General features: G+C 36.0%; 1 protein-coding gene across 1 annotated transcript in view; it reads left to right on the top strand.

Moving 5' to 3' along the window:
* The window catches only part of ALG14 (ALG14 UDP-N-acetylglucosaminyltransferase subunit), a 120,096-nt gene extending 104,832 nt beyond the window's left edge, over window positions 1-15,264 (top strand). The window contains exon 5 of the transcript XR_004233985.1: window positions 14,277-15,264. The gene's annotated coding sequence lies outside the window, so the exon portion shown is untranslated. The remainder of the gene's footprint in view (window positions 1-14,276) is intronic.
* Window positions 15,265-22,425: the final 7,161 nt, after the last annotated feature.

Here is a 22,425-nt window from a genome sequence, read left to right as displayed (position 1 = left end):
GCAGAAGTGGTGGGTAAAAATCACAGAGAAGCAAATCTGGGATTGATGCAAGGAATCTCTTCTTAACAACCAGAGTCATCCCAAAGTGGAATGTGTCACTTCAGGATACAGTAGCTTCCCCTTTATGAGGGGTATTCAGGGAAAGGTTTGATGGTCATGGAGTAGGTATAATGCGGTGGGGATTCTTTGGAGAATATGGGTTGGACTGCATGAGTGCTCATGGTTCTTCTAATGCTGAGGTTCTGGAATGGTGGATTTCAACTCAAAGGACCAGGAATTCAGGTCCTGCATCTTACAACTTGCTACCAGCCCTGTAGGACAGCTGGGTGGCACAATGGAGAGAGCACTGGGTAAGACCCCTTTTAACAAGTTTAAATCTAGTCTTAGACATTTAACTAGCTATGACTCTCGGTAAGTCATTTAACCCTGTTGCTTCAGTTTCCTTATCTATAAAGTAAGCTGGAGAAGCCTACTTTACACTATAGTATTTTTGTCAAGAAAACCCCAAATGGGATCACACAACTAAAAAATTATTCAACAACACTAGCTCTGTAACCTTGAATGTGTCTAAGACATTTCTTTCTTTCTTTTTTTTTTTTAATAACTTTATTGACAGAACCCATGCCAGGGTAATTTTTTACAACATTATATCCCTTGCACTCACTTCTGTTCCGATTTTTCCCCTCCCTCCCTCCATCCCCTCCCCCAGATGGCAAGCAGTCCTATACATGTTAAATAGGTTACAGTATATCTTAGATACAATATATGTGTGCAGAACCGAACAGTTCTCTTGTTGCTCAGGGAGAATTGGATTCAGAAGGTATAAATAACCCGGGAAGAAAAAAAAAATGCAAACAGTTTACATTCATTTCCAAGTGTTCTTTCTTTGGGTGTAACTGCTTCTGTCCATCATTGATCAATTGAAACTGAATTAGGTCTCTTTGTCGAAGAAATCCACTTCCATAAGAATACATCCTCATACAGTATCGTTGTTGAAGTATATAATAATGTCCTGGTTCTGCTCATTTCACTTAGTATCAGTTCATGTAAGTCTCTCCAAGCCTCTCTGTATTCATCCTGCTGGTCATTTCTTACAGAACAATAATATTCCATAACACACACAGTTTACCCAACCATTCTCCAATTGACGGGCATCCATTCAGTTTCCAGTTTCTAGCCACTACAAACAGGGCTGCCACAAACATTTTGGCACATACAGGTCTCTTTCCCTTCTTTAGTATCTCTTTGGGGTATAAGCCCAATAGTAGCACTGCTGGGTCAAAGGGTATGCACAGTTTGATAATTTTGGGGGCATAATTCCAGATTGCTCTCCAGAATGGTTGGATCTGTTCACAACTCCACCAACAATCATCAGTGTCCCAGCTTTCCCGCATCCCCTCCAACATTCATCATTATTTTTTCCTGTCATCTTTGTCTAAGACATTTCTAAGTCTCCATGTTGTCATCTCTAAAAAAGGAAATACTTCTTGTACTACTCCTATTCCACAAAGTTCTTATGAGGATCAAAGTACTTGTGAACTACAAAGTAAATGGAAGGTAATATTATTATTCTGTTCACTCAGATGCATCATTAAAATCTATAAAGTCTACAAATGCCCATAAAGTGTAGTTGATACACAGAGCACTGAGCAAACACTGTCTCCAGTCAGGAAATTATGGTTTGGTTTGTTTTTTTTTCCATTTGGCATATCATTTGTGCCAGCTGAAAATGTGAGCAGATATTGATGGAAGCAAAACTCAACCAGAAAAATCAGTATGAACAGCTGATTCAAAAGAGAAGCATTTGGGACTAAAGTGTGACAAAGTTAATCCTAGGTTTTCACTTTTGGTCTTGAACTTCTAACCTTTAGTTTCTAATGTGAGCAATGAATATCAGGAAGGGACATTAACTAGATCTTACCCTGTTTAGCAAGTTTTTAGCCAATAAAATCAGTGCTTCTTTGTTTATTTCCCTTATATTCTGAAGTCAGGAAATTCCTTCTGATATGTTCAAGATTTTTTTTCTCCCAAGGGCATCCAAGGTACAAAAAAAAAAAAAAGCAGCACAACACATTTTACAGAAGTCATTGAATGAAACACAGGTATAATTATAGGTAGTTTGCACTGTAGTTTTCATATAAAAGCTGTGAAAAGCTATAAAAACAGTCTTATAACACTTTAGGAAATAGAAGGTGTATACATTATATCAAGTGGCCCATTTAGCTACATTTTATAGCTCAATTTAAAGATTGAACCTTTTTAAAATATTTCAGTGAGCCAGGGCATGGGAAGAAAACATGAAGAGACCAATCACTATTATAACAACATTCAAGACATGTAAAAGGTAGTCACTGTATGCCATCTGTGACCAGTAGTAGCATCAGAGGACTTAAAAGTCTCCAGATCAAGGCTAGTGCTAAGTAATTTGCTGTCCTGTGAGAATTCTAACATGACCCATTGGATGTGAGTGTGTCTAAGGAGGACGGAAGAAGTTTCCAACAAATCAGTAGAAGGAATTGGATTAGAAATCTGGAAATCTGAGTTGTAGGCTCCAACTATTCTACTAACTAGTTCTATTGCCCTGGCCAAAATTCTTGAGGATGGTTCAGTGACAAGAATGCAAGATTTGGAGTCAAAAGAATCCTACTCTACAATTTGCTTCTTGTTTATAACCTCAGACAAGTCACTTAGCTTCTTACAATCTTTATTTCTTCATCTGTAAATGAGGGGGTTCAGCTAGGGAACTTGAAAATCAAAATCTACAGTCCTGAGATCATAATCTCTGGACCTGCATTCTCATCTCTAGAATGAAAGGAGTTAGTCTCAATAAAAATAATGCCTATAACCACAGAGCAGGAAGGGAAGTTCTCTCTATATATATATGTATGTGTGTATATGTATATACACATATATATGTATATGTATATACACATATATATGCATACTTCTCCATGGGGATAATAATATTGGGAGAATTAGTGTAATATTTGAATCTGTTTCCAGTAATATAGTTGCCACTTTGTCTTTGCCATGAATGTTCCAGGCTGTAGCCTGATTTATACCAAAATGAATTAGGAATTGTTAACACTAGACATTATGGTGGAGCACAAAGCAATATGGCACATAGTCCCTGCTCTCAAGTAGCTGATGATGTAGTTGTTAACTTGGAATACAAGATAACAAGCAATATCAGGTCACATATAAGTGCCTGTGAGTGATATCTATAAGGAAATACTAGAAAAGTTTAGAGGAAAAAGAAATTACTATAAGCTTGGAAGGAGAGGAGAAACAAAATAGAAATTTAACAGGTAAGTACTTGTCTGGATGAATCTTGGGTAGACTTTTTTTCTTTGTCTAGAGAAAAAAGCAAGACAGTTCCTTCCCACAAATTTATTTTCTATTGTGTACATACTATATGCACGATTTTAATAGATTTTTGTAGTTATGGCTTTTATTTTTACATGACCTATACTGCCCCTGTATCCCCTCCTTCTCCCTTAATACTAGGTCTCTTTATTTTGCCTAGGCTGGAAGTACAGAACCTACTCATGGGCCTGGTCCCCCTCTGATTGGCACAAGAGTTTTATTCTCTTTTCCTTACCTGGATCACTTCAGTCCTATTTACGCAATCAAAAATGGTCAACCTCTATTCCACAGGACTTAATATATTATTGCTGTTGACTTGTGAAACTATAGTTCAGAACTCCTAAACTCAAGAAATCCACCAGCCTCAGCCTTATCCTCAATATGAGCAGGGATTACAGGTATGCACCACCAGGAACAACTCACCTGTATTCCTCTCCCAGAGAATTCTCCCTTATAACAAAGAATTTCTTTTAAGAAAGAAAGAGGGAAAAGAGGGAAAGGATAGAAAATAAAAGGAAAAAATTCAGCAAAACATTTTATACATTCAAAAAAAAATCTAAATTACATGCAATGTTCCAAGTTATATGCAATTCCTCCTTCCAATCTGTGCAAAGGAGTTGGGCAAGGTAACTTCTCATATCTCTTCTTTGATTACAAGCTTATTCTTTTTAATTTCCCAATATTCATTTTTAGTTATTTTGTTCTTTCCCTTTGTATCACTATAATCAATGTATATATACACAATTAATACAAAGTAATTTTAAGAAAGGTGTTACTAAGATCTGAGGGAATTAGGAGAGGCTTCATGAAGGAGATGGCACCTGAACATTATGTAGATTAAACTTCAGTCCAGATTATGACTTGCTCAAGACCACATAAAAGGGAAATGGTAGAGCCAGTTTCATTTTGTATCAAAAGACAACACAAGATATATGTGAGAAGGTTGATCAGAGAAGTCTCTCAATCGTTTCATGCATTCCCTAATCCACTTAAGAGAATACAGGATGTGAGCTTTTGTTTCTTGGCTGTGCTGCTTGGCTTGAGAGGCACCTCCCTAAGGAATGTAGCATGCCCACTGGTACCTTGCTGAGAGGCTAAGGAGAACTTAATCTCTCACTTCTCTCCCTCTTCCACTGCCACTTTCTCTTTTTCTCTCTCCTTTTTTTCCCTCTTCCCTTCCTTTTCTCTCCATCTTCTCTTTCCCTTTTTTGATAAAAAAAACTTAAGCACAAAAGAACAGACCTTTGGAGGAAGAGAACCTCTTACCTGTATATAGTTTCCTCTCAGGAGCAACTGATAACAATCTGGGAAGGTAGCACAAAGCAAAAACAGACTTACTTTTTTGTAACCTGAGGATACGTTAGAGGAATTATCTGCAAACTCAAGTCCAGTGTACTTCATTGCCATTCCTAGCAAAGTGACAAAGTTGTATTAAAAGGATTAGTGAATATCTAGAATTTCCAAGATCCAACCTCTGATACTTAGCAACAATAAGCAAATCACCAGACTTCTTGTATCCTCATCCTTCCACATCTATAAAGTGAAAATAGTAATAACTATAATACACACCCTATGGCTTACTTTGAGGCTCTCATGAGAGACCTCGTGAATCTCAAAAGTGCCACATAAATATAGCCATTGTTATTATTAGTTTGGTCTAGGCCTGTGACCTCATCAATGTAGGATGTTCCCTAACATGACAGCCCCCAATACTGGAACTGCCTGTAATGTTTACCCAAATCTCACCCTACTGATAGCAACTGACATATCTGAAGGAAGATCCAGAGAACAAGATCTAGAAAGAGATAGTTGAGCTTATTTGCCATTAAGCACCATAATGTCACATTATGCCTGATGTTTGTAATCACTTCAGACTTCTCCAGTCCAATCCAAGAAACTTTTTTTTACTAAATATCTACTATGAGCAAGATTTTGTGCTAGGGATTGAAGGTACTAAGAAAAAATGAACACTTCCAGCTTTAAAGAGGTTACATTTTACTGCAGGATATAATAATTAAACAGACACATGTACTCATGATCATTTGAGGAAGGAGGAACCCTTACCAAGTAGGGACCTCAGGAAAAACTTCTGGTAAAAGGTAGCAGGCACACAGAATCAATCCAACTGGTGTTTCTCAGGCACTTTTGTGTCTAACCTGGTGCTAAACCTTGGGAACCCCAAAACTATTTGATAGCCATTCCTTGCTCCCAGGGAGTTTATATTCTAATGGAAGGAGATTACATATAAAAGAAAGCTGAAAGTATTGGGAGGGGTGAAAGTCAGGGGAGAAACTGGGCAGAAAAAGTCTGGAGTCCTGGAGAGGATTGAAGATTTGAAGGGCCCCCAATATTTTCCTTAAAATGAAGGGGCTATGAGAGAAATCAGTCAACCAGAAGGAGGAGATGCTGGGACAGCAAGAGCACCCAAAGTAAGGAGGAGGCTATTAATCATATTCCCCCATTCTTGGTGCTATGCTGCTTGACCACCAAGCCAGTCTGACACCTGACCTGTTTTCTTCTCTGAGAACCTTCTTGCAATTATGTCTTGAATGAAACTAAGAGTTTCTGCTGGGTGGAGGTGAGAAAGCATTCCCTGCATGGAGCAGTTTATGTCAGGTTAGGAAATAGAATACAAAATCTGGGAAACAAAATTATAGGATTGTAGGATTAGAGCTAGAAGGGACACGAAGTCCAACCTCATTTTACCGAGAAGAAAACAGGCTCCAAGAGATGTAGACCCTTGCCCTGGGTCACAGAGCGGTTTCCTGACTTCATGTTCAGGGCTCTATCTACCATAGCCAATTTGATTGGAAGGGAGAGTGATGGGAGTAAAGTTGTGAAAACCTGGAAAGACAAGCTGGAGAGAGGTTTCACAGGGCTTTAAATTCCAAGTTTAGGAATTTGGATTTTATCTTACAGGCAATATGGAGTCATGGAAGCTTCTGAGCAGGAGAATGATAGGGCCATTTACGTCCTCTTAAGATTATTATGGAAGTGATGGGGACAATGGGTTAGAAAGGATAAAGACTGGAAGCTGTTGTAAAGGGTCAAACAGGAGGTGATGGGGCCTGAACAAGAGTGGAGGTCACTCAAGTGAAGAGGAAGAGGAACTCTCACTAATGGATCTTCTTCCTCAAAAGAGGGCATAATTTAAAACATATCAGTGCACATGTGAGCATGTCTGGTAAAAGGAAAAAAAGTTATTCCACATGGCTTAAGAAGACAAAGAACAAACAGAAGAAAAGGAAGTTAATATGAATTGATTGTTATATCTTCTGGCAAAGCACATATAATAAAAGTTCAGATGTCTTTAAAAATGGAAAATGTCCCATTTGCAAAGATGATTAGGGTAGTAACTTGACTGCCTCACAGCATGATTTAAGGTCTGGGGCTTAGTAAGTTTCCCTTTCCTCCTGGCCCCTTTATTGAATCTCCTGTCTCTCTCACTTACTTTGGTTCCCTCCCCTCATGTCCTTTATGTTCAGGATTAATATTCTTGGAAAGCCTCACTGTTACTCCTACTGTCTGTTACGATTTTTTTAAACAAGAGTATTTCTTAAAAGTGCTTTTTTCTTAGTGTTCCATGAGTCCCAGTGGAGGAATCTCTGAAGGGTCAATGCAGGTTTCTGTTTCTTCGCCCCAAAGTCATTTGGGTAAGTGGCAGTGTATCTTTGAAGAACTTCCTCTCTGGGGCAAAGTGAAAGGTCCAATTCCATTGGCTGGATACTCCAATGAGTATTAAGTTTTAAGAACTTCCTTTTAAGGGTAATTTTTTATGTTAATTAGGTAAATTCTGATTTAGTGTGAGTAGATTTTCACTCATTTAGTTTTTATCCTGCTACTGTTTTCAAGTCTAAAGGGTAGTTATCTAAGGGTGAATGTCACTTCCCTCCTACATGTGAATTGCAATTTGGGGAGCATACTCAAGTGTATAAGCTTAAGTGGATTACATTCTCTGGTGGTTAAAAAAATAAAAAAGGTGACCATGTAATGTGATGCTGCTAGTGATATGGTTCCATATAGATTTGTCTTCCTAAATCTATTGATACTTAGATTTCTAAGTCTGGCTTGTTGCTATTAGCAAGATATCATATAAAGGGCCTATTTATTTTCTAATCTTATAGCCACAATCAATGTTTTAATGATAAAGGGTGGGTGGAAGAGTAGACTTTCTTCCCTTCCATGCTTATCTCTTTCCTTTTTCCTACTTTTATCCAAGAGATGGAAAATCTAAAAGAAAAAAAAAAAAGCAGGATGACATCTTGAAAAGATGACATCTAAGATGTTATGAATTCCCTAAAGGGGAGCTAAGAATAGCCAGTGTTTATGGCTTTCAAAGCACTTTTAGTAAAAATTTCTCTTGGGTTGATTTCTTCCCTTATTCTCTTGGTTTACTGTTTATTGTTGCTTAGTATTCTTCAATATAAACTCACTTGTGGATTGTAGAGAACAGTAAATTCTACATTTTATTTTAGCTAATAGAATTTAGGGGAGCACATGAAACAATTTATATTCTGTTATGAATTAAGCAATGGTGATGACATATGCTTAGCGGTCAAAGCCGACATACAAAATAAATCAAATTTAATCATTTGAAAATCATATTTGGACATAAAACAAACCATTTTGAGGGTAGAAATGAAAGACTCAACTATAGAAAGAGCAATTTGCCAGAACACAGATAGCCTAATTATACTTGTAGTCAGCAAAAGAACAGGAATTTCAATATAATGTTTAGTTTACTAAGGTTGTATCATTCTTCCTTTGTGAGTCCCATTGGGATTAAAAAAAAGGGGGGGGGGCGGGGAGAATGGAGTTTATAACTCAGCTGAAAAAACACAGCATTATAAGTTAAACCTTGGCATCATAATTCTCAGGATAAAAATCTAATTGATTTTTATTAGCTTCATCAGGAACCTTTTCATAAGTTAGATGTGAGCCTGAACACCCAGGTGATGCTTTCATGTATTTTGGGATTGAATATCCCTCTGTGACTGCCTTGTTTAAAGCCAGCTAGTTTCTCCTAAGCATCTGAATGTTATAGGCTTATCCAATTCTAGTTCTTACAATACAAAAAAAAAAAAAAACAAAAAACACATAATCTTTGCCCACAAGAAGTTCATCTGTTCATCTGGAGATGACACACTCAAAATTAATTATGATTAATAATTTAAATATTTAAAGTATTAAAAGTGCATAGGAGAAGGCACACAATGTTAAAGATAGCTAAAAGAGGGACTGCTATTACTTGGGAGATCAAGGCTTTATCAAGGAAATGGCACTTTCTTGAACCAGAAATGAGGGAAAGAATTTTTGTTGGTAAAGCTAGCAACTAAGATACATTCTGGGCAAATACATGTAAGGAGGAAAAGGTGGTATAAGTTTATAGACAAGAAAGAATTTAGTTTATCTCTTCTGTAGATTAGTAAAAGAAAGTAGTAGTATGATATAAAACAGGTCAAGTTGATTACATCCAGATTGTGAAGCTTGAATACCTGGCTATCATCAGTCAAACAAAAAGCATATATTAAGCACTTATGTGATAGAGACACAGACAAAAAAATAAACAATTCCTGCCCTCAGTGAATTTATATTTTATTGGAGGAGACAACATATGCACACACATACATACACACACACACACACACACACACACAATGTATAAATCTAGATCGCGTGTTGTCATTTTAAAATCGTGTCTGACTCTTTGTGGCCCCATTTAGGGTTTTCTTGCCATTTCTTTCTCTAGCTCCTCTTAAAGATGAAGAAATCCAGGCAAACTGGATTAAATGATTTGCCCAGGGTCACATAACTAGTAAGTATCTGAAGCTGGATTAGAACTCAGGCCTTCCTGACTCCAGGCTTGGTATTTTACCTACCACACTGCACTCTGACAACTGCAACAATCAGAAAAGTCCTTACCTTGAGCTGAGGTTTGAAGGAAACAAGGTAGCATAAGAAGGGAGGTAAAGAAGTGAATGTATTTCAGAAACAGAGGATAGCCTTGAATGAAAAGGAAGATGGCTACAGTGACTAGATTGTAGAGTATTACAGTAACATATATAATAAGGCTATAGAGAAAGTTTAGTCAGATTGTAAACGTCTTTAACATACAGGATAGTATGTCTTGATTACAAAGATAACAGGGAAAAGTAATAGACTCAAAACAGAAAAAGAGAAATATTTTGGACTTGGTTAAGTGTGGGGAGTTGTTACATGCTTATTTGTCACAAGAATTTTTTTTCTTTTTCTTTATTTTATTTATTTATTTTGCTAAGGCAATTGGGGTTAAGTGACTTGCCCAGGATCACACAGCTAGGAAGTGTTAAATGTCTGAGATCAAAGTCGAACTCAGGTCCTCCTGACTTCAGGGCTGGTTCTCTATCCACTGTGCCACCTAGCTGTCCCCAAGAGTTTTGTTTTTCTTTCTTTTTTTACATAATGGTGGAAGCAGGTGAAAAAGAGAAAATAGATTTTTGTTAATTGGAAAAAAAAACAAAATTTAATGTTAAAAAAAAAAAAACCATTCACAAAGGCAGTAGGGAGCCATTGGAGTTATGAAGAAGGGGAATAACAAAAACATACTTCAAGAAAATGACTTTGATACCTGTATGCAGAATAGATTAGACTAGGAAAAGGCCAAAGGAAATCAATTAGGAAGTGTTCATACTAATCTAGCCAAATGATGATGAGGACTTAAATAAGATGGTGGAAAAGATAATGGAGGTGAGAGGGCTTGTGGAATAAGAAACAATATGATTTTGGAAAATTGAATATATTGAATGAGGAAGATTAAGGAATCAAGGATAATGTCAGGGTTGTGAATCTAAATGATTAGATTTAACTTCACAGTTGATGATGGTAACTTCACAGAAATAGGGAAGTTCAGAAAAAAGAGGGGGTTAGAATAGAAAGCCAGTGGGTTCTGTTTTGGAAACAAGCTTTCAATATCTATGGGATAACTAGTTTGAACAATAATGGGCTATTTAAATACAACCAGAGATCGGCAGAGAATCTAAAGACTGAGAATATAGATCTGGAAATCATGTGCACAGAAATTATCATTGAACCCATGGTTGCTGCTGACAAGAACATCAAAGAAAATGTAGAGAGAGAAGAGAACAGGATCCAAGACAGCCTTGGGGGACATCCACTATTAGGGGACTTGACTTAGAGTATAGGAGGTTGAGAAGAAAACAATCAGCCAGGTGAGAGAACTAACTACAAGAAAGAAGTGTTACAAAAACCCAAAGAGTAAGGATGATGCAGAAGGAGGTAATGGATAGTCCTTTAAAATGCTTCCTAGAGGTCAAAAAAGAGGAAGATTGTGAAAAGACCATTAAATCTTGCAGTGAAAAGAACTCTGTTAAATTTAGAAATGACATTTGCAGTTGAATAATGAAGTTTGAAGCCAGATTGTGAAAATAACTAATATAGGATTTTGTAAAGAAGATCTCATTGATCTCTGACAATTGTTTGTTTTTCATTCTCAAAGACAACCATGACATTGGGGAGGTAATGCCATAACATGCAAGTGAATTGGATTTAAGTGAGGTGGAAGTCCTTGACCTTTTTAAGCTAAAGTCCTTAACTGATCTCAGTTTGCTCTATACTAAAAGAAGAGTTACAGGACATACTTCAAATGCACCTAGGAAGCACCCAGAATTACTTTCTCAATTATCATTGATACTAGCTTAGCAACCTTCTATGTACAGTTACCAACAGATCTCTTCAGAGCCTACTAAGGGATTTCCCATTATTGTTACACCAAGAAATACATTTAACATGCTGATTTTTAGTGTCATAACATCAAGACAATCTTTAGGATACATGCATAATAGTAACTCAAGGTAATGCAATAGTTATCCCCACTTTACAGGGGAGGAAGCAAACTCAAGATCAGATAACCAGTAGGGCACTGGGACTTGAAGTCAGTTCTTCTAATTTAGTGTTCATTTCATAGCTTTAATTCAACAAGTCAGCAAACATTTATTAAACCACTAATAGGTAATATATGTACAAGGCATTCCACTTTAGGTGTTCAAAATAATGGTGAACCATAGAAAGTTTTTGATTACTTGAGCAACATGTTTAGAACTTTGCATTAGGAAGATCAATATGGCAGCAGTTCCTAAACTGGGATTGAATAGGCAAGAAACTAGAGGCTGCATGAAACTAGAAAGCTATTGTAATAAACCAAATAGGAGAGAGTAAGAATGGTAGCATTGTAAAAGGATAAAAGAGGAATGGGAGGGGGAAATAAAGTCATTGTATTAGAGATCAAAAGAAAAAAAGGTGAAGTGGCAATGGCAGAGTGAAAAGAAACTGCTGTGAGCTGCTATCCACAAACTCTAAACCAGACCCGATCATGATGGGGAAATCCCAGAAGTCACAGTGAGTCTTTTGAACAGCCCAGATCAACAAAGGGAAACAGATAAGGTCTGCCAACAATGGGAACAGGTGGGATCAGTATTGTACATACAGTAGAGCACAGAGCCAGAAAGACCATGTGTCAGGACAAGAGCAAGTCCCAGGCCCATAGCAGAGCACAACCAGGGGGACTGATACAAACTAGTAGCTTCATCACACATTGCCCAGTTCCAGGGCAGACCTATACAAGATAATAACAATCCTGGGCAAGGAGGCTCTTCCAAGAAAAAAGAAATTCTGGCTCAGACCCTAAACTCAGGGCAAGATTTCATTCCAGCATTTAGTCTAGCCTGAAGATAACAATAAAAATAGCAATCCCAAACCACTAAAACAACAGATCTTTCAAGTTGGCTGATAGGGGTTGAGTTCAACAGCAGTCTACTCTTACACAAACCCAAACCCAAGTCAGGAACTTGTAGAGCTAAGGCCAAGGGGACAGAAATCAAATTTTGTTCTGGAACAGACTGTTTTGGGAGACTACAAGCCTACAGGTTCCTAGCTTGTCACTGAGATCCTAAAGTAACACAACAATGCCCCAAGAAAACAACAGTACTAATCCAGACTTTTCCTCCAGAAGTATGACAAAATTTAGCCCTAACACCAAAGTCCAAAATCAAAAAGGAGGTTAAAAGAATAGACAAAAAAAAGAACCCCACCATGATGGGCTGTTATGGTGACAAAGATTCTCTAGACACAAACACAACATTTAGAGACGCTTAGGAAATGATAAAGCAAAATCTTGGGCGGAGGGGGAACTCAATTTAGGCACAAACTGAGATTCGTGGAAGAGATGAAGCAAAGTTTTAGAAACATTTTTGGAAAATATATAAATGAAATGAAAGTGCTTGAAGAAACATTCAGAAAAGAAATGAGAGGTATAGAAGAAGAAAAAGTAAAAGATAGGAAGGAGTTTAATATCGAAGGAACAAATTCCCTGAAAATTAGAATGAATCAGAAGTCAGTGACCTGATGAGGCAACAAGAAATATTAAAACAAATTCAAAAGACTGAAAAAAAATGGAACAAAGTGTAAGGTCTGTCATAAAATACAACTGACCTGGAAAACAAATTGAGAAGTAAGAATTTAAGAATCAGTTGAGTATCTGAACATCATGACCAAAAAAAAAAAGATTCAACAAATTTCAGGAAAGAAAAAGAAAACTGCCCAAATCTCTCAGAACCAGAAGGCAAAGTGAAATAGAAAACATCCACTGAAAACTTCCAGAAAGCAAAAATCTTGAAATTCCGGTCAAAGAAAAAAATATTCTAAGCAGTCAGAAAGAAATGATTCAAAAACTGAGGAACCATAGTTAGAATCCCACATGATTTAGCAGCAACCATTGTAAAGGAGAGAGAACTTAGAATATGATATTCTAGAGACAGAGGACGTGGGCTTATAGCCAAAGTAATTTACTCAACAAAACTAAGTAGAAAACTACAAGTAGAAAATTGGACCTTTAGTAAAGTAAAGGATCTCCAGGTATTCCTGATAAAAAGACTGCAGAGAGATTCTAAAGTTCAAAAACAAGTGAAGAGAAACATGCAAAAGGTAAAATATGAACACTGATAAAAAGACTAATCAAAGATAAACTACTTACATTATAATAGGGGGAAATGATGCATGTGTCCCACTGAACCCTATCATCACCAGGATTCACAAAAGGAGTCCAATTACAAAAGGCTTGAGAATGGATCTGTTTTATCTTGATGATCTAAAGAAAAGAATAGAATGAGAGAGAAAGGAAAAAGAAAGTTAAGAAAAATCATGTCATTAATCAGGGTGCACAAGTAGGCATCTGAACAAACAACACGGGACAAGGGGAATAGCTGATACTTGAACCTCACTTTGATGTGAATTATCAAAAGAAGGAAAAATATACACACATAGAACTGGGTATAAAATATGTTTTACTGAACAAGAAAATAGAAGAAAAAGGGAAGAAGTGGAGGGAAAGTAGATGAAGGGACGGATTGTTCTAAGCAAAAGAAACTCTTAGGATATACAAAAACACTTATAGCTAATTTGGAGGTGGCAGAGAATGGGAATTTGAGGGAGTTCCTATAATTTGGGGAATGATATTATATTAATTATGGTATAATATGGTATTAAGTTATAACATATTAATGTGATGGAATATTGTTATGCTGAGCTCCTTCTAGCATAATGACAATCAGGATTCCATTGGACTAATGATGAAACATGCCATCTACTTCCTGATAAAGAAATAAAGGACTCAGAAAATGCAAAAATGAGACAATTTTTTTGTCACCTTCAATGTAGAAATTTATTTTAATTTACATGTTTACAATGAGTTTTGGGTTTTTTTTTTTTCAATTAGGATGGAAGAAAATTGGATTGGAAGGATAAGAAAGCAAATCTTAGCTGATTAAAACATGTTAAATACTAAAAAGAAAAAAGAGAAAAAGAAAAATTGCCTCATATTCAAACAATTTTCATATTTTTTGTTTCTTTTTTTTTAGGGCCCTCTCTGAGGAATAATGAAGAGTTAAAATGCCTGCAAAATTTTTGGGATATATCTAAGAAGACAATGGAATGAGAGAGGTTGCAAAGAAGCCAAATTCCTAATGATCTACCTTAAAAATAGCAACAGAAATGCTGAAAGCAAAATTATCAGGAATTCTTACAAGAAAATTAAAATTTACCAAAAGACAATGACCAAACTAAAGGAAAACTGATATTTTTAAAAAATTACAGAGTAAGAGGAACAAGGGAGGGAAATATCAGAAGTTCAACAATAGCATCAAAAGTTGCATGAGGAACAAAGTAATAAATAGAGATGAACTCAAATGGGTAACAGGATAAAAATAAAATTCACATATCCCTTCCCCCATTACCAAAAAAAATAGCTGAATATAGTAGAGAAACCTCAGGAGGAATTAAAGGAAGAATGTAACAAAGGAATTTTTAGAAGAGTTCATGGAAAAACTTCTCAAGATGGATAATGAAGAGAATTTAGAAAAATTCAGTGGGCCTGGCCAAAAAACAGAATTAATGCAATAGAGCAAAGAACATAGCTGAAGTGGAAAAACAAGGTCAGAAAATAACCCAATTGGAAAAATATTTGGAAGCCATGCAGGTGGAAGTTTCAAATTTGGAAGATGGCTCTAAGAGAAAAAAACCCTCAAAGGGTGATGGAGCACCAGAAAACAATCGGGATGTTTCTCTTCCCCAATTAACCCCCTTTTTTAATAGAGTTACACAAATGATTCATATAAACAAGAGGACTTTAATCATGAGCATGAGTAACCATGAACAAGTCATAGAAGCTCTCTGAGTTTTAATTTTCTGATCTTTAAAATGGGTTTGGAAGGGAGGAGAAAGAAGATGGGATAGGAAGATAACAAAAGAACAGATCTTTAAGAGCTGTGAAGAGCAAATGTGATGAAGCCAATATTAATTGTCAAAATTCCCTAAATTAATTTAATAATAATGAAATACTTGAATTAAATAAAATTGTATTCATCCTATTGATCTTTTTTCTCTTCTGTCTACTTTTTTAAATTCAATGACCCTCTTGTTAAAAATTTTTGTGACCTCCCAATTCTCCCCCAAGTTTTCTACTGAGTTTATTTCAATGGTTCCCAATTAACTAGGATCAAATACAAATTTCTCAATTTACTTTTAAAGCCTTACACAACCTGGCCCAAACCTTCCCTTCCAGCTTTAATCTATATTACTCCCTTTAATGAATACTCCTCTCCAGCCAAGCTTGGCCTTATTATTGCTCCTCATTCTCCACACTCTATCTTTTATTTTGGTTCCTTTTCAGTGACTGTTCCCCACACCCAGAAAGTACTCCTGATTCTTTGCCTTGCTTTTGCTTTCCATGTCACTTTCTACATGAGTCTCTCAGCTACCATACCTGATCTGCTCTCCTCACCATTCATACATGTGGAATGGGCAGGGAGCAAAGTTTTTAAAAGTTACAAAAGGATGCTTTTAATTTTTCATGGTTTGTATATCAAAGTCACAGTCCCTTTGGGTGTAGTTTTTTCAAGAGCAAATCAAAAGTTGTTCTTCTTAAATTTCCTGTAAGCTTTAGTTAACTGCAGTGGAATTCACACATACTCACATGCTTCTCAAGCCTATTTAATTCCCTGATACATGTTAAAATATTAAAGCGTACTTCATCTAGATTTGAGGTTATATTTTACTTACTTCCTATTAGTCTCTTAGAACACACTATGTTAACATGTATTTATAAATGCTATCTGCATAAAAGCCTATCTGCAGTATTTCAAGATAGTCTTGGCTGCCCAGAGTTCCTTGAATTTCAGGGCACCTTGACATATTCCCACAAGCACGGAAATAGAAGAAACTGAAAGCAAAACAAAATTCGGCTAAGAAATACTTTTTTTTCCCCCTCTTTGGCCATTTTTTAATATAACAAGGGATATGTGTGTGTGTTTCATAGAGAGGCAAGAATAGACATCTCTAGCATCTCCTGATTCTTGCTGGGAGAGGAAGCATGGGGTTGGGTAGATTAGACTAGAATTATGTCAGTCTGCTCCTTTAAATATTATTAGTCTAAGGATATATATAACTTTTTAGGTTGAAATTAAACTCTCCTCAAGCTCTAAACCAAAGATTCCCATCAGATGCCAGTTCCAAAAGAAACACACAAATAGCAAATTGTAAAGAAACCCATTTATTCAAGCCAATAGCAAACAGAATCACAGAAAGTATATGAAGGAGACTATAGAACAAACAGTACAGATTAAAGGAGTTTTCCCCTTGGAAGCCAGGTAACTCAGCTCAACCATGAGAGAGTCTAAGATGTCACCCAAGGGAAAATTCCCTAAATCTCTACTGTAGCAAGCTGTGAATAGTAATATGTTAGAGACTTCCAGCTCCTCTCATATCTACTTCTTCCCAGAGTCTCTCTTTTTTGAGACCTGAAGAGAAGTTAATATTGCTTTTAGCAAAACTCTTTTGAAGTAGAAGCCAGAAAAGCTCAGAACTCTTTTCTCCCAATCTCACCTACCCTGCAGGTAAGAGCAATCACTTTCCACAAATGAGAGAATCCCATCCAGGTAACTCTTTGAGACAAGAGTGAATTTCCAAAGAAAAATAGGACATAAAAAAAACTTTACAAACCCAGATACTTTGATGTTTCAGGGTACATGCAAGTTGACTTAAAAATTTCAGTTTTGAAGTTAAAGTTTTAACACTTTCACCACAATTTTCCATAAAATTTCCCCCAAAATTTCCATAAAATGAAGGTTTTGGACTAGATTACCTCATAAGTTCCTTGTTGTTTAAGTCTTTTTGCTGACAGCAACTTTGGCCATTCTGCTATAGATCCTTAATTTTTTAGGCAGGGTTTGGGAACTGAAAGAAGGTGCTCCTCCCAAACACTTAGTCTAGTTCAGGAGATATTAGCAGTAATTATAACTGGTATATTTAACTTTGAAGAAAGGATAAGTTTTTTTCATTTTAAAATGGGGGTAATAATAATGAATCCTACCCCGAACTCAATAGCTGCTAAGGGATAAATCAATCAAAATCTGGGAAAAGCATTGGTATCTTCCAACTACAATACTGAGGTGAACTTATATAGTGAATATAGACTCACAGATTAATTATTTTACTAAAGGATTCACAATAGGTTCTCCTCAGATTTCCAGGGCAGAGCCAAGAGAGGGGAGCAGAGAAAACATTCAACTGAGCTCTCCCAATATCATCCTCATTTCCTTTTCCAAATATATTTTTTCTCTCTTCTACCTAATGAGCCATCCATTGGAGCAAAATTTTTAAAAGAAAAAAAAAACTCAACAAACCAATCAACACAGTCTGACAATGTATGTTACTCAATACAAAATTCTACCTTGGATTCTATCTATCTATCTAGTTCTATACACATGTCCTCATCCCTGCAAAGAAGAAAGCAAGGTATATTTGTCATCTTTGGGACAAGCTTGGTCATTATACTTATATATCATTCTCTCTCATTTTAATTATTCTTTCCATTTCCAAAATTGTAGCCATTGTGTATATTGTTTTCTTGATCCTTGGTACTTCACTCTGCATCAGTGCATATGTCTTCCCATGCACCTCTGAATTTTTCAGTCTGCATTTCTTATGGCACCCAAATAGCCATTATATTAATATATTAAAATTTATTTAACCATTTCCTAGTCAGTAGGCATTTACTTTGTTTCTAGTCCTTTGCTCTTACAAAAAATGCTGTTATGGTAGCACAGTAGGTAGAGTTCTGGGCCTGAGGTCCAGAAGACCTGAATTTAAATCCAGCCTCAGGCACTTACTGTGTGATACAGGACAAATCATATACATCTCTTTGCCTTACTTTGCTCATTGGCAAAATGGGGGTAATAATGGCACTTAACTCCTAGGGTTGTTATAAAAGTCAAATATGGTAATATTTGTAAAACATTTTGCATATTACCTGGAACATAATAAATAATTAGTAAATGCTCATTTCCTTCCTATGGATAATTTAATATATATATTATCTTCTTTTTTGTCCTTGAGCCTTCTTTAAATATATGCCTAATAAAAGAATCTTTGAGTCAATGGGTCTGGATATTTTAGTGTAATTCCAAGTTGCTCTCCGGAAAAGGTAAACTAATTTACTGTTCCATCAACAGTGTAGACTGTAACTCTCTTTCAGAAATTGGAAGCTATTTGTTTATTTGTTTAATCTTAAAAGGTAGACTTATAATTGACATTCCATCTGTGGCACTCAGTTAAAAAAAAAAAAAGGAGTGTTAAAATGGCTTTTTGATTTTTAAATAATGTACTGATGCTTTTTTTGGTTTTACATCATAGTTCTTCCTTGATAAACTTGTCTCTGTCTCTCCCTCTTTCTCTCTACTAATTCTGAAATAATCTGGAATTAGGAAATAATTTTATAGTTTAAATAATTGAGGATAGTCATTATCCAGTACTATATCTATATTTTCTAGATAATTATATATCACTACAAAGTAATTAGGTAGTATTTTCATCTTGCAAACTCTTGAGCCCTCTAATAAAGGGGGGAAAGTCCTACAAATATGTTTATGGTAAAAACCAAGGTAAAGGCTGAGAAGGAAAGTATTGTGTTACATCATTTACATGGAAGCGAACTTGCTATTCAGGAGTTGCTTACAGCTTTTTATCTTAGTTCAATGGATTTGACCAGAAAGGTATTTCAGAAGTCATCTAATTCAATCCTCTAATTTTATTGATGAGGAAATATAAGCACAGAAAGGCTAAATGATTTGTCCAGGGTCATAGAAGTAATGGTAAACAGCAAGGCTGGTATCTAAGTCCAGACTTTCTGACTCCAAATCCAACCTTTTTCCCACTGTTCTACAATGTTACTAGAACTTGACCATAATGTCCTCAAGAATTACACCTCCAATTTCAGCAACATAGTCCTATTTCCACCAGTGCTTAAGGAACTGGCAATATAACAGTACTATTATTTGAAAATGCTTTATTTTATATATTTTAAACAAGTGACAAATAAAATGTTTGTATTAAATTTCTGTGGCTTTCAATGTTTAAACTACTATTTTGGAAAATATTAAAAGCTAAACTTTAGAAATTATAGTCTGTTGTACAGCATTGCTAACCTATAGAATGAAAGCATTCCAAAGACTCTTTTCCCCCAATAAATAGAAGCTGAAAAACTCTGCCTCCCTTCCTCCCTTCTTTCTTCTTTCTCTTCTTCTCTCCCTTCCTCTCTCCTTCCCTCTCTAATAGAGTCCAGCTAACTTTCAGTGTGGTATTCATTTTTGTAATTATAGGCCTTATAGATCTTTGTCTTGGGTTCTGCTTTCTTTGCTTTGTATCTTTTTATATAAGTCTTTCCATGCTTCTCTGAATTCCTTATACTGATATGTTTGGATATTCTCAAAGTCAAGTCAACAAGCATTTATTAAACACTTACAAATGCCAAGCATTATGCTAAACTCTAAAGACATAACAAAAGGTAAATGCATAATCTCTGTTCTTAAAGAGCTCACAATATAAAGAAAATACGTACATATAGGAGGACAAATTATTGCACTTCACTTTAAACAAAACCAATATGTGCAAGATGTAAAAATACAGATATATACACAAGGTAGATACAATTATTACAGAAATCCTACCCCCACCAGCTCAACAGCTGCTAATGGGTAAATCAGTCAAAATCTAGGAAAAGCATTGGTATCTTCCAACTACAATGCTGAGTTGAACTTATATAGTTAATATAGACTCACAGATTATTTATTTTACTAAAGGATTCACAATAGTTTCCCCTCAGATTTCCAGGGCAGAGCCAAGATGGGGAAGCAGAGAAAACACTCAACAGAGCTCTCCCAACATATAGCTCCAATCAACTTTTAAAATAATGCCTCAAATTGAATTCTGGAGTAGCAGAGTTAGTAAAAGGTCAGAGAGAAATTCTTCTATCCCAGACAATACAGAAGGTCAGAAAGAGAGATCTCTGACATGGAGTGGGAGAGAAGGTGAAGGCTGGTCTGGAAACTTCATGAATGAAACAGTAATGGTGGGACTATATGGTGGTGACTAAAGCAGCAGTAGCTTCAAGAGCTATTAAGCCCAAAACAGTAAAAGGATCTGGCAAATAGTCAGGAAGAGATTTCAGGGGACTCTGTGCTAAACATCCACAGAAGCCTGGGAAATATCTGGCAACTACATTGCCCATAACCACTTCTGAGTCACAGTGTGGTTAAGAAGGAATGGAAGCCCTAAGAGACAGCATCACTGCTATTCCAAAGGAACCTGTAGGAATAATAGTTTCCAGTCCCAGGGAAGGAGGGATGGTGAAGAGGATTACTGATTGTAATTCCAAGGGATCAGAGACCCTTCCTGGGTAAGGACCAGAGAACAGACCAATAGAGCAGTGATCACACCTTGCTCAGACCACACCATGTTGGAAACACCCAAAACTTCTAAATCCTGAGACGAGATGTGAAATAGCAATATGAAGTAGCTTAAAATCTGATACAGTGCCCCTGCCTTACCCCCCCCCCCCCCGCAATGGAAGCCAACATTAACAAAGTTCCAAATTAAGAAATAGGAAGGGGAAATAAGCGAACAACTTAAAAAGAACCTGACATAAAAAAGCAACTATGATGACAGAGAAAATCAAAACTCAGAAGAAGAAAAAATACTTCAAGCAGCCTGAAAGAAAAAGGGAGAAATTTTGGAATTCAAAAAAATTTCAAATGATTGTTAAAATTTTTTTTACATGTAATTGGGAAATAATTAAATAAATAATTTTAAAAAGCAGATAAAACATCAATTCCTCCCCATTTAAAATATAACTTACTCTATGAATTCTATTTACATATAATTCAGGATTATATATCTCACAAAGATTGAGGTACCTCCACAATGGTTGATTAGTATAGATTAAACAATAGATTGATAAAGTCTAGATAAAAAATTAAAATTCCGAAATAAATACTAACACACAGTAGCTTATTTTTATTAATATGACAACTAAGTAGATTCCATATGTGCTACTCAAATTATCCTATAGTCCTAAAATTCTGAGGATTCCAAATAGTATCAAAGAATTTCAAAATTTGGAAATACTATCATAAATCCTGCCCTTAGCCTCATCACACCATCCAGTTGTTTTTATGATAATAGAAGGGGAAATCCCAAAATCCATAAACCTCCTGGCCATAAGCCCAAAGACCACTCTGTCTGGGTCTAAGCTTAACAAAAGCAGAGTTAAATTCCAGACTAACAGTAAGAAGTATCAACCGTAGCTCTGCCAAAGGAATTATTTGAAATTTCAGCTGATTAGAAATATCCACATTTCAACAGAAAATTCATAGTAAGATTTCAGATAAGTAGGAAAACCAAGAGCCCATTTGAACCTACTGGCTAAGGAAAGCAAATTAGACAATGAATAATATGAGTGGAGTTTCTTTTCTGAAATTTGCAATAGGAAACTTATCAATGAACTAATAGGATAAAGTTCTTTACATAGTTATAACAAAAACAAGCATGAAAGAAATTGCTTTAAATTTTCAATTTCTTCTTATAAAGATCAGTCTAAAGAGGTAAGAAGTTTGGAGGGACAAGGAGAAAGGAAAAAAGAATGAAGACTGGAGAAATTGGCAGAATCATTGAACCCTGAAATTCTACTTCCAGGAAGAGATAAAGAAAAGAAAAGAGACTATGAGGTGAAAATGTTTCATACATCATCAGATGAGATCATTGTGGGGGATGTTTGTGCTTAATTGTGTTCCTTTTTCCTTAATTGTTTTCCTGTTCTAAAGAAAGGTCTGATCTGAGAGGGCAGGATTTCCAGAAATCATTGATATAAAAAACAAAGATATCAATAAAACTTTCTTTTCTTTTTCTTTCTTTTTTAAGAAATTGAATTGCCATAAGAATGACTAAGATAAAAAGTTTACAGGGAAAACACAATAATGCTTCTATCCAGCATCTGCAATAATGTCTTCTATATTCCTAGAGTTTAGCTTTAGGAACTAAGGCACATTTGCAAACTCTGGCCCCCTTCCTAAGCCTACCAGTAAACAAGCCTGTTAGCAACAGCAGTCATGCAAATGCCTTTTCATTAAAAGCCTGGCAGAAACTGCCAACTTAAAGTCCCAGAAGCCTCCAGCACAT

This window comes from Sarcophilus harrisii, chromosome 4 (assembly GCF_902635505.1).
Source record: "Sarcophilus harrisii chromosome 4, mSarHar1.11, whole genome shotgun sequence".
NCBI classification, from domain to species: Eukaryota; Metazoa; Chordata; class Mammalia; order Dasyuromorphia; family Dasyuridae; genus Sarcophilus; species Sarcophilus harrisii.
The sequence above is the reverse complement of the archived record's forward strand: the minus strand, read 5'-3'. Positions and strand labels throughout refer to the sequence as shown.